Source organism: Rosa chinensis, chromosome 2 (assembly GCF_002994745.2).
Source record: "Rosa chinensis cultivar Old Blush chromosome 2, RchiOBHm-V2, whole genome shotgun sequence".
Taxonomy (NCBI): domain Eukaryota; kingdom Viridiplantae; phylum Streptophyta; class Magnoliopsida; order Rosales; family Rosaceae; genus Rosa; species Rosa chinensis.
In genome coordinates this window covers 65,666,980-65,677,520 of record NC_037089.1, presented here as the reverse complement: position 1 = coordinate 65,677,520, position 10,541 = coordinate 65,666,980, and the positions used below count along the sequence as shown (strand labels likewise).

General features: G+C 38.1%; 1 long non-coding RNA gene across 1 annotated transcript; it reads right to left on the bottom strand.

Moving 5' to 3' along the window:
* Window positions 1-8,706: 8,706 nt before the first annotated feature.
* On the bottom strand, window positions 8,707-9,280 carry LOC121051229. Its single transcript, XR_005805351.1, has 2 exons — window positions 9,232-9,280; window positions 8,707-9,053 (listed from the first exon to the last, which is right to left on the bottom strand). It is a non-coding gene; the product is annotated as an uncharacterized LOC121051229 (long non-coding RNA).
* Window positions 9,281-10,541: the final 1,261 nt, after the last annotated feature.

The window sequence follows — 10,541 nt, the reverse complement described above, 5'->3', positions numbered from 1 at the left end:
CTGAAATGGAGGAGAAGACAACGGGGATGGGAACACAACTACTATGGCTGTGTTGCACCAGCCACTGGTCAATCTTTTGTTTTTTCTCATTTTGTTATTTCTCCCCTACAAAGTGCGTATGTCCCAGGACGATTGATATCAGACAACACTTTGGTTGCAACTGAGGCTGCACACTTTATGTATAAACTGCGAACTCAAAATGAAGGCTTCTTCTCTCTCAAGTTAGACATCTTAAAAGCATATGACCGGCTAGATTGGACCTTCTTGTGAACTCTGTTAACCAAGTTGGGTTTTGATGTGAGGTGGATCAATATAATTATGAAATGTGTGGAGTCTGTTACCTATGCCATCCTGGTTAATGGTGCACAAACTGAGATAATTACTCCGACTCGGGGAATAAGGCAGGGTGATACACTCTCTCCATACCTATTCATCTTATGTGCTGAAGGGCTTTCAGCTCTTCTTTCTCAAGCAGTTGATGCAGGTGCTATTCAAGGTTTGAAGATGTGTCCTGAAGTCCCTACACAACATCATTTGTTCTTTGTGGATGATAGTTTTCTTTTTGGAGCTACAACGATTCACGAATGTCAGACTATTCGTGAAATTCTCAATATCTATGAAAAAGCTTCGGGACAGAAGATTAATTTTCAGAAAAGTAGTGTGGTTTTTAGCAGAAATGTGCCTATTGCTATGCAAATTAGCATGGCAACTATTCTTGCAGTATAGAGAGTAGAAGAGCATGATAGATACCTGGGTTTACCGCTGCGTGTAGGCAAATCCAAGACCGAAAAGTTTCAGTACAGCAAAGAGAAGTTGACGAAGAAACTGGTTAATTAGAAATCAAAGATCCTAAGCAGTGCAGGTAAGGAAATACGTATTAAATCTGTGGCTCAAACTATGCCACAATATGCCATGAATTGTTACTTGTTACCTAAAGGTCTATGTGATGACATTCACCAACTTTGTGCCTCTTTCTTCTGGGGTGATACTGATGACAAGAAAAAGATTCATTGGAGGAGTTGGGATAGATTATGCCTAACAAAAAAAGAGGGAGGAATGGGCTTCAAATTAAAGTTTATATGCTTACAATCTTGCCATGCTAGCAAAACAAGGCTGGAGGCTTATTTCAAATCCTCAATCTCTCAGTGCGAGATTGTATAAGGAAAAATATTATCCAAATTGTTCCTTTTGGAATGCAGAATTAGGAGATGCCCCTTCTTTCTCTTGGAGGAGTATTCTTGTAGGGAGACCGGTGCTCAAAGCAGGGGTTAAATGGAGAGTGGGGGATGGAATGAGCATAAATGTGTGGCATGATGATTGGATCCCTAACTGTCCACAATACCAAATTCAAAGACCTACAAATTGCCAGGTTGAAAAAGTTGTTGATTTAATTGACTCCAATGAGCGTTCTTGGATCATTGCCTCGATGAGTACTCTTTTCCCCCCTGAGATGGTTGAACACATTTGATCTATTCCTCTAGCTCGACTTCCTGTTAGGGACAGATTGTATTGGAGACCAGAACGTAGGGGTCTTTTTACAGTTAAGACAGCCTAATGGGTGGCTAGGGAGCATGTACTAGGTGATGTGCTGGCTACTACATCAAATGGGGATTCGTTTAATGAACTTTGGAGAAGACTTTGGAAAGCCAAGGTGCCTGGGAAAGTCCAAATATGTGTTTGGAGGGCATGTAACAACTTGTTACCTACAAGAGACCGGCTTCTTACAAAGGGCTATGAGGGAGACTCAAGATGCTTGTTGTGTAGGCATCCATTAGAAGACACTACGCATCTCTTTTGTAAGTGTCTGGTTGCTGTTGAATTCTTCTCTACTCCTCCTTTTCATCTTCAGAATTCCTTTCTACCTAATGTAGTTTTTAAGGAATGGATGTTAGAAAGAGCTTTACACTTGCAAGCTGAGGTGTTTGAGAGGCTTCTGATGGGTATTTGGTCGATCTGGAAGAACAGAAATAGTATGTTATGGGACAATACCTCAAGACCAGCTGCTGATCTTTTCCTAAGTGCCATGACTTGGCTAGATGAGTTTAAAAAAGCTCAAGCATCTTCTGAGATTAACCGGTCACCGGGGATAGAATGATGGCAACCTGCACAGGGTTCTCTAGTTAAGATAAATATGGATGGTGCTTTTCTGCCATCACTTACTCATGGAGGCCTTGGGGGCATAGTTCGGGACTCTAATGGTCAGTTTATGGCGGCTTTAGCTCACTTTGTGCCGCATATTTCTTCAGCCAAGCAAGCAGAATTGCTATCTATAAGAGTAGGCCTGGATCTCTTTCAACAATTGCATCTAGAAAGGGCTATAGTTGAGACGGATTGTCTTGCTGCAGTCCAAGATATTGCATACAAGGATGCTGCACTCACCGAGTTTGGCAGCATTATAGATGATATTCTAATGCTATTACATAGCATGCCGGAGGTGCAAATCAAGTATGCTCCTCGGAGTTGTAACAAAGTGGCTCATCGTCTTGCTAGTATTGGGTTTGAATCACATCAGAATGAGACTTGGCTCACTCATTCTCCTAGTTGCATTGCTGAAGTACTACTCTATGATTGTAACATTTTAAATCAGTAATAAAGTACCTTGCAGTTTCTTTCAAAAAACTAGGAAATAAAATAATACAAAAATTATGAGAGATTATCTAAATAGCAAATTTTGAGGTATGAATAGAACTATCTTATATATTAACAAAGATAATTTTTTTACAAAAAAAAAAAGGAAAAAGAAATGAAAGAAGGGAGTTTCTATTCATACCTTCAAATTTGGCATTTGGACCTCTCCACTTAATAGACCTCCAACTTACTTTTACAAATAACCATTTTGCTATCTACACCTCTCTAATCTTCCTATAATGCCCATCGTCCAATAAAATCAATAAAAGCCCTTTTTTTTTTTTTTTAAGATTCTATTCATACTTTAGTTGGACTTCCTTTAGTTTTTGAAGATTTGGAATTGTAGCAAATTTTTTTTTTGAAGTTCATCCTCCATATATGAGTTATAGAGGTGCTAGCATTTTTTCAATGAATTGTCGACTCTTGGTTAGCGTAGGCAACAATACCATGTTTGCTCATCATCTCATACAAATATATTTTCCAAGTATTATTTTCATTGCATTTAGGTGTCATTGTCCCTAAACTGATTCAATAGCAACTTGAAATGAACATGGTTCTTTTGTTTTAGATATGTATGGGATAGTGGAGGAAATTACAATAATCAACCATGAGTCTAGTGCATTCTCTATAGATTTATATCATAGGGTTGAATTTTTCATCATATCTATAGAATAGTTCCACATAAAATTGCTCTGACTGATGATGTGCGGGAAGATCTTGTGGACAACTATCCATTGCTGTGTTTATCATATAAACGTGCTGGAGTACTGCTTTTTGTCTCCGCTTGTTCACATGTTTGTTTGCATTCAGAATGAGTAAAGCTTCATCAACTGAGGTGTCTTTGTATTTCCCATTTTCTCTCCTTTTATTTTTTATTTGTAGTATTTGAAAAAAAAAAGATGTCTAAATACAAATATAAGAGGTATGAATAGAAGCTCACATGAAAGAAAGATCAGAGATAAATATAGTATCTGGAAAAAAAAAATGGAGGAAGGAGGGGGGCCCAAAAAAATAAAAGAAATAAAATTTGAATGACATGCAATGAGAATCGAACTCATATCCACATTTAAGATGAGACGAGAAGTTTAGTGTCAATTGAACTATACTAAACATTCAAATAAAGATCGATAACTTATTTTTTATTTTTTTAGAATTGATTAGGACATATGTTAAGACTTCCAATTTTTGCCTGCCCACAAAACCTAACTGACGTAGCCTTGTGTTGGAACACCTCATGGCTCATGCCATCACCTCAAATCTGCTGGGAAACTCTGTTTACGACGGTGTAAAACCGTGGAACTTCCCAACTTCTTTCCCAGAAGTTGTATTATCATGGAGTCAATTTTAGCAAGCAGCTAGCTCTCGAAGTTTTAGAAATGTTTTAATTGTGAATTCGGCTGTTACGTACAGTCAAAATCTTGCATGGATATGATCCGTTTTGTTTCAATCTTTTACTAAAGTCAGTTTGTAGGGTTTAGGCTGATGCATGCATAGATGCAGTAGTTGGGTGCCATATGGTTTGACAAATGCCGATTACAGATCGAGAGCACTCTATATCCCCTGCAGAGATAACGACTAACGAGCGTGCTTCACAGGGACATCAGAACATAATTATTGTCTAAGCTTATCAGTGCCATATTAACACTCGTCAGAGTCTTCAACTTTAATTTTGCCCTATTAGCATATATGCTTAAGAAGGTCATTATTCATTGCTAGCTAGTTAACACATCGGTCTAATTTGGAAAGCCTTTGCTACAACTAAACGGAGCAGTCATTGCTAACTCCCACTTCCATCTCTAATTAGTTTTGCTTTTTTTGAAACTTCGATCTGTGAGTCGTCAACTTTTCAAATAATTTTCCAAAATGGTAGGCATATTCCGACAATAATGTATGTACCATATCATTTCTTAATACACAACTTTACATTTGAACAATAATGTATGTACTGTATCTTTCAAAGTGACAACGATCATTATTAATTTTTTTCATAGAGAAGTAAAAACACAAAACTACAAACAAAACCCCTGAAAGTACCTTCCACAAGCTTAAAAGTGGGGGAAATTCTTATACAAGCTACACGACCACGCATCTCATGATGACCAAGATGTGCGAGTCTCTAACAAATTGACCTCTCGTGGCTTACAGAGAATGATATTGCTAATATCGCTTAATTTTTATTTAATTATTTATTTTGTGACAGTGGGAATCAGAATTGCCAATCTTGATGAACCTTACCTTGCAATGATAGGTCTCATGTACATGCTATATCTTGCATAAGATAAATGGTACAGTCGTAAAACTAGTAGAAAGAGCTTCGTAGCCTTACTTATGCAGACTTTGAAATCCGATCCAGACCGGTTCAACAACTATCGATTAAGGCATAAGTACGTAAATTTAATACTTTTGTGCACACGAACCTAATTGTTAAGGCCTCCACGGACTCAAAATCCATAATACATTACAAGAAGGTTTAAAAAAAGCCAAGAGGACGATAGAGTCACATCCAATCCATGCCTGAGTCAGAAAGGTTCATTGGTCTGAATTTGTTATGCCAATATTCAATGCCGCATTTTAAAATGATCCCTAGCCGGGGACACCAAATACATGTATACAGAAACCATTTTTAATGTGAAGCTCGTTCAATTTATCAAAGACTTTTCAACTAGTACTTTCTTTTCTTCGCTGATACATACTTTGGTGAATGATGTACGTGACGTGCATATCACTTGAGCTAACTTTAATTGGGTTTAGGTGTTGATTTGGTCAATTAACGAGCTTTAACTTGGTGTTTTTTTGTCATTACGTCTAATAATTAAAGCCAATATTATTATCGCGCGCGTGCGCGCGCGCACACACACATATATATATATAGGACCGTTCTGAAAATGACGTCCGTAACTCAGAAAAAGTGCGGACGTCTCTCCTCCGGCGTCGAGAAGGCGGCGATGGCTACGCTGCGGTTGCCGAACGAACCCTCTGAACATCCCGGACCACTTTCCAGTCGGGTGGACTCACCGGTAACCACTTGCCAGTCTACCTCGATCGGACTACCACTTTGCAGTCGACCACACTGCCCAGACCTCCTACCTCGATCTCTTTTGCCTTCGTCTTCACTGCAAACTGATCTAGGATGCATGTAGCCACCGTCCGGCAAGAGGCGCGCCGCCGTCGGAGCTTGATCGCGGAGAAAGGAGTGACGTCCGCACTTTTTCTGGGTTGCGGACGTCCTCTTCATAACATTTTCGTGTATATATATATATATATATATATATATATATATATATATATACTTTCATGCATGTTAATGATTTGAAGTCTTTACCCTAGATTGTTGCATGGGTATCTTTTCTAATTAATTATGGTAAGGTTAAGAGCCAGACAATGCCCTGCAAGTCTTCATGTATAATGAATTTCTAACTTTTCCATAATTTTTAAGGGAAAGTTTAGGTTAGAGACAGATGAAGAGATGGTTAATGGTGGAGTTGAAGATTCATGGTAATCTACAATTATGCCACGTACGTTTTGCACTAGTTATCTCCTATCCATGTGTGGAACCTTCAGTATTGTACTGCAGGTATCGTTTTACTGTAAATATGTGTTTTTCATGCATCGGTATGTCCACAATGCATTGCTAGTCTCTGCTTTTTCACCCAAAATACATTCATTCGTCTACTGCAACAAGTCTAGAGTCTGGACAACAAGTCTAGAAATCGGAGGAGAACCTGAGGAGAATTCGGGATAAGCGAGAATTGAGGACAATTCCCCTTTGTTTTTACAAATTGACCCAAATTCCCAACTGAATCGAGAGGACGACGCCGTATGACCTAGTGTCCAATGGCCAACCAACCCGTGTCTACGAAGGGGACATGGGTGTGGCGGACTTATAGGTTGTCGGTTGTCGGTTGTCGGTTGTCCTTCCAAAGGACCACATACTCAGAGGGTCCAAAGTAACTAACTATTATGCCCAGCCTCCCCCAATTTCACCTTCTGACAATGCGAGTTTCTTTCTGAGGTAATTTTGTAAAATACTTACTTTTAATTCTATCTTTATTTTTAAATATTGGAATTGAAGAGTCATTCCATCAACCCTCGGTCTGAAGATGAAAAAGTAAAATTCCAAAAAAAAAAAACCGATGATGACAGACAATCCAACACGTGTATTCATACATAATCCAAAGTAAGCTAGCTAAGTCTAAGGACGATTGTCTGCACCTGACTACCTGAGGATGCATGTTTCCCCCAACTTCATTGTTTTTGAAACTCCCGCACAGACCCCTTTCTTTAAAGAGGAGTCCACCACACAGTCTTCTTCTGCATTACGGGATCGTGCCGCCAAGTCATTCACGTCACCTGCGAATTTCGACGACCGCTGCCTCCGCCGCCGCATTTACTCCTTGTAAGTTCCTGTTCCACACTTTCCTTGATTCTTGGCTGCATTAGTTGGATTGTTCGGATCTCTAGTCTGCTCCTAGTGTCTGGTATTTTTTTTTTTTAGTTTCCCAGTGACCTCTTTTAGCGCTTGGATTTTCTGGAGAAAAATAAATGGAGGACAGGTCATGCGGCAAAGAGGGACCAAGGTCCACCTATACCAAGGCAAAAAATCAGTTATTTTACCACTCAAATGTCCCATTTTGCCTATAGTCCACCTACACCTTGGTCCATATTAGAATTTTTGGTCATGCGGCGAAGATCATGTCTGTACTGTTTGCTTTCTAGCTGTGGCTTTGAGTGTAATTTACAAGAAAAAGTTAACCCAGTTTGGTGCTTTCACAGGGGCTTTGCATTTCGACATTTTGTACTTCGCGTTTTGGCGTAGTAAATGGACGTTAAATTATTAAATGGAACTCTACGGAATATATCGACAGGAGAGGTGAGCATATATAGTCTGCTAATTACCTTGCCGATAATTACATTGAACCATTAACGTCAAATTTTTAACAATTAGTCCAACTTCATGCATGTGTCATTACCAAATCTTGGGCGCTCAACAGTATATTTGTAACTTTGCTGCCTGGCTATCAAAACAGCACAAGCACGTGAAACAATGAACAAGTTACAATTAAGCCTTTTAATCAAACATTATATATAAAGAGATGCATGTTACTATCATTTGCTGGAGCTACCCTCAAGATCTTCACCTTCATGATATCTAGTCCGTTAGTCAGTTTCAACAAGTTTAATTCACTGTCTTAAGATAATTACATATAGGATTACTGTCACTTGAAGTCTCTTCATATGTTCAAATAAGTCCGTATAGTTCAAACATGTTACCATCACTTGCTTGAGCTACCCATATATCTTCATATTTTGTCCATTATTTTGAAGTTCATTTTTCTTTTGGTCTGGATTAGTTTGAACTTTCTGCTTTGATGTCAATGCGTGATATCAATAAAGTCTACATTTTGGCCAGTACGTAATTTACTATAGATCGCAACTTTCCTCGATCTCGTGGTGTTTAGAACTTTAGATAGAACCTTGAGTAGAAATCAGTTATAATCGACTTAATTTTCTGGTGGTATCTAACACACTGAATACTATCAGTTCGATGAGGAGAAAACCAGTGGTTAGTGGTTGAGTTGCAGAAAATAGTAATCTACTCGTGCTAAATTCATCCAATACGACCTTCGCAGTATGTTCATCCAAAAATGTTATTCTTACTTTTTTTTTTGTCCTTAATACTTAATTAAATTTCAACTATTGACAATTAATCAAGCGCGAATTAAATTTCAACTATTGATAGTTAATCAAGCGCGCCGTGAGTTCTGAAGGAGATTTAACCTGACCTCAAAGTTCTTTGAAATTTTTTACCATGATTATTCTAAAATATGTGAAGTGTAATAGAGGATTTGCCGTCGAGTTTGCATGTGAAGCAATTTAACATCGTAAGTGTGATGATCGATCGATTATAACTAGTTTTGCTATATTAATGTTATTCAATTGTTTGGGCATCCACCATTGATAAATGAAAATGGCGTGGGCTTTGATTAAAATTTCTCAATATCCTTATAACGTGTGCGCGGAGCATATACACTTCGTAAATGATCGTTCCCAATATTCATTCCAAAATTGCCAATGAGGTGAAGATGGAAAGGCCTAGTGATACAACACTAGATCGTAACAAAGAGTTTACGTAGCCAATACAACTACTATATCGGTAATCTCTATCTAGTAACTACATATTAGAACACACACACACACACTTGATTAATTTCATTCGTATAGTGCTTTGAGACCGTAAGGAGCAATGAAATTGGCAGTTCCACTCCAGAGTAGCGTAGCAAATTGCAACTGACCCTTTCTGTTGGATGAACAGAGTCAAAGAAGACATATTCACTTGCATTCGGGCATAAATCATACTTTTTAGTACCTCTCTGGCCTCCGCAGCTGAAAGTTCCTCTATACGGACCACTTCCACAACATGCCACCTTCAAAAAAAAAAAAAAAAAAAAAAAGAGCCATGAGTTAACGTCCTCAAACAAGAGCTATAATATGATGGCAATTAGATAGCTGTCTTAGCATTAGACCCCAATAACTGTCCGGTAAATAATATGCCTATAAAAAAAATTGAAATACACATACAAAACCAAGAAAATGAAAATTTACCATATTTTGAAGGGTTATTTATCCCATCACTCAGAAACTCATTATAGTTGGAAAGCGAGTATCTGAATCCCTTGAGTTCAGTTTCCAGCTTCTGAAGAAGTCTCGGAAGTTCTTCATTGTGGAGTTTTACAGTGTAATCTCTTCAAAGCAACCATCTTTTTGTCCCTTCTTCAGTGCTCTTGAGATGGTATACAACCAAGAGGATCAAGACTAAGAAACCCAAAATTTCTTCCTCCTTTGTTGTATATTTGCTGGTACATTGAAATTATTCACTCTATTATTGATTTATTATCAACTATCATTAGCAGGTACATACCATATGTATAAAATGGTACCCATCCACATTAAAAAAAAGAAAACTTGGCTACCCAAAATCCCGTTTTCCACTGAGCAAAAACCGAAACTGACAAAATCTTGTTCAGTGCTTTAACAAATCCTGTTCAGTGTAAGTTCCACATTCTTTACTCCTCATCAAAGGTAAGAATAGTCAGAGACCGAAACTCTTGCTTATACAACCAAGATAGTACTGGAAGCCCTCTTCTTTCAGAGAAATGTAGTCGTAACTGATAATTTAACATCTCGAAGAAATCTATTAGACTTTAAAGGAAGCCGGTTGTCAGTTAACTTACGCCACTCAAGAATGTCATTTGAGAAAGGACGGGCCACGACATGAGAAACTGGTTCCTACACATCCGCAAAAAACACAATTAGCACCATCCAGACAACGTAAATGTAAGAAAGTTCTCGGCTACCAGGAGGCATCATTATTAAATTAATGCACATATAATTTCCATAGCTATCAAATCCAATAAGAAAATCAATACAAAACAGTTCTTTCAACAATTCAAGAATTAGAGTATAGCAAAAGTCCATAAGACAGTACGATCCAGAAACAAGCTAAAAGAAAAGAAGAGAAGATTTATTATCCAATAAGTTATTGTAACTACAGTTGATCGTTAACAGGACCAAGAGATAACAGAAACACTTACTGATATTTGAGTGAAACATGACATACATACAGTGGCTAAAGAAGTACTCTAAGGATGTAAATGATATGTACAACTATTAGTCGATCTATATACCAGATCATGGACAACACGTTCAGTAACAAAAGAAGCCACACCTTACACAATGCTCTATATTCCTTCTGTAGGCGCTTGATGCATGATTTCTCTGCCATCTCCCAATATCTTAAAAAGGTAGCAAATAAAGCCCCTATTCAGTGCTTACCTTCTTTGGTCCCAAATGTTATTACCAGTTCTCTGATCAACATAGCCAAGGATAACACATTAGAACTGAATTCGACACAT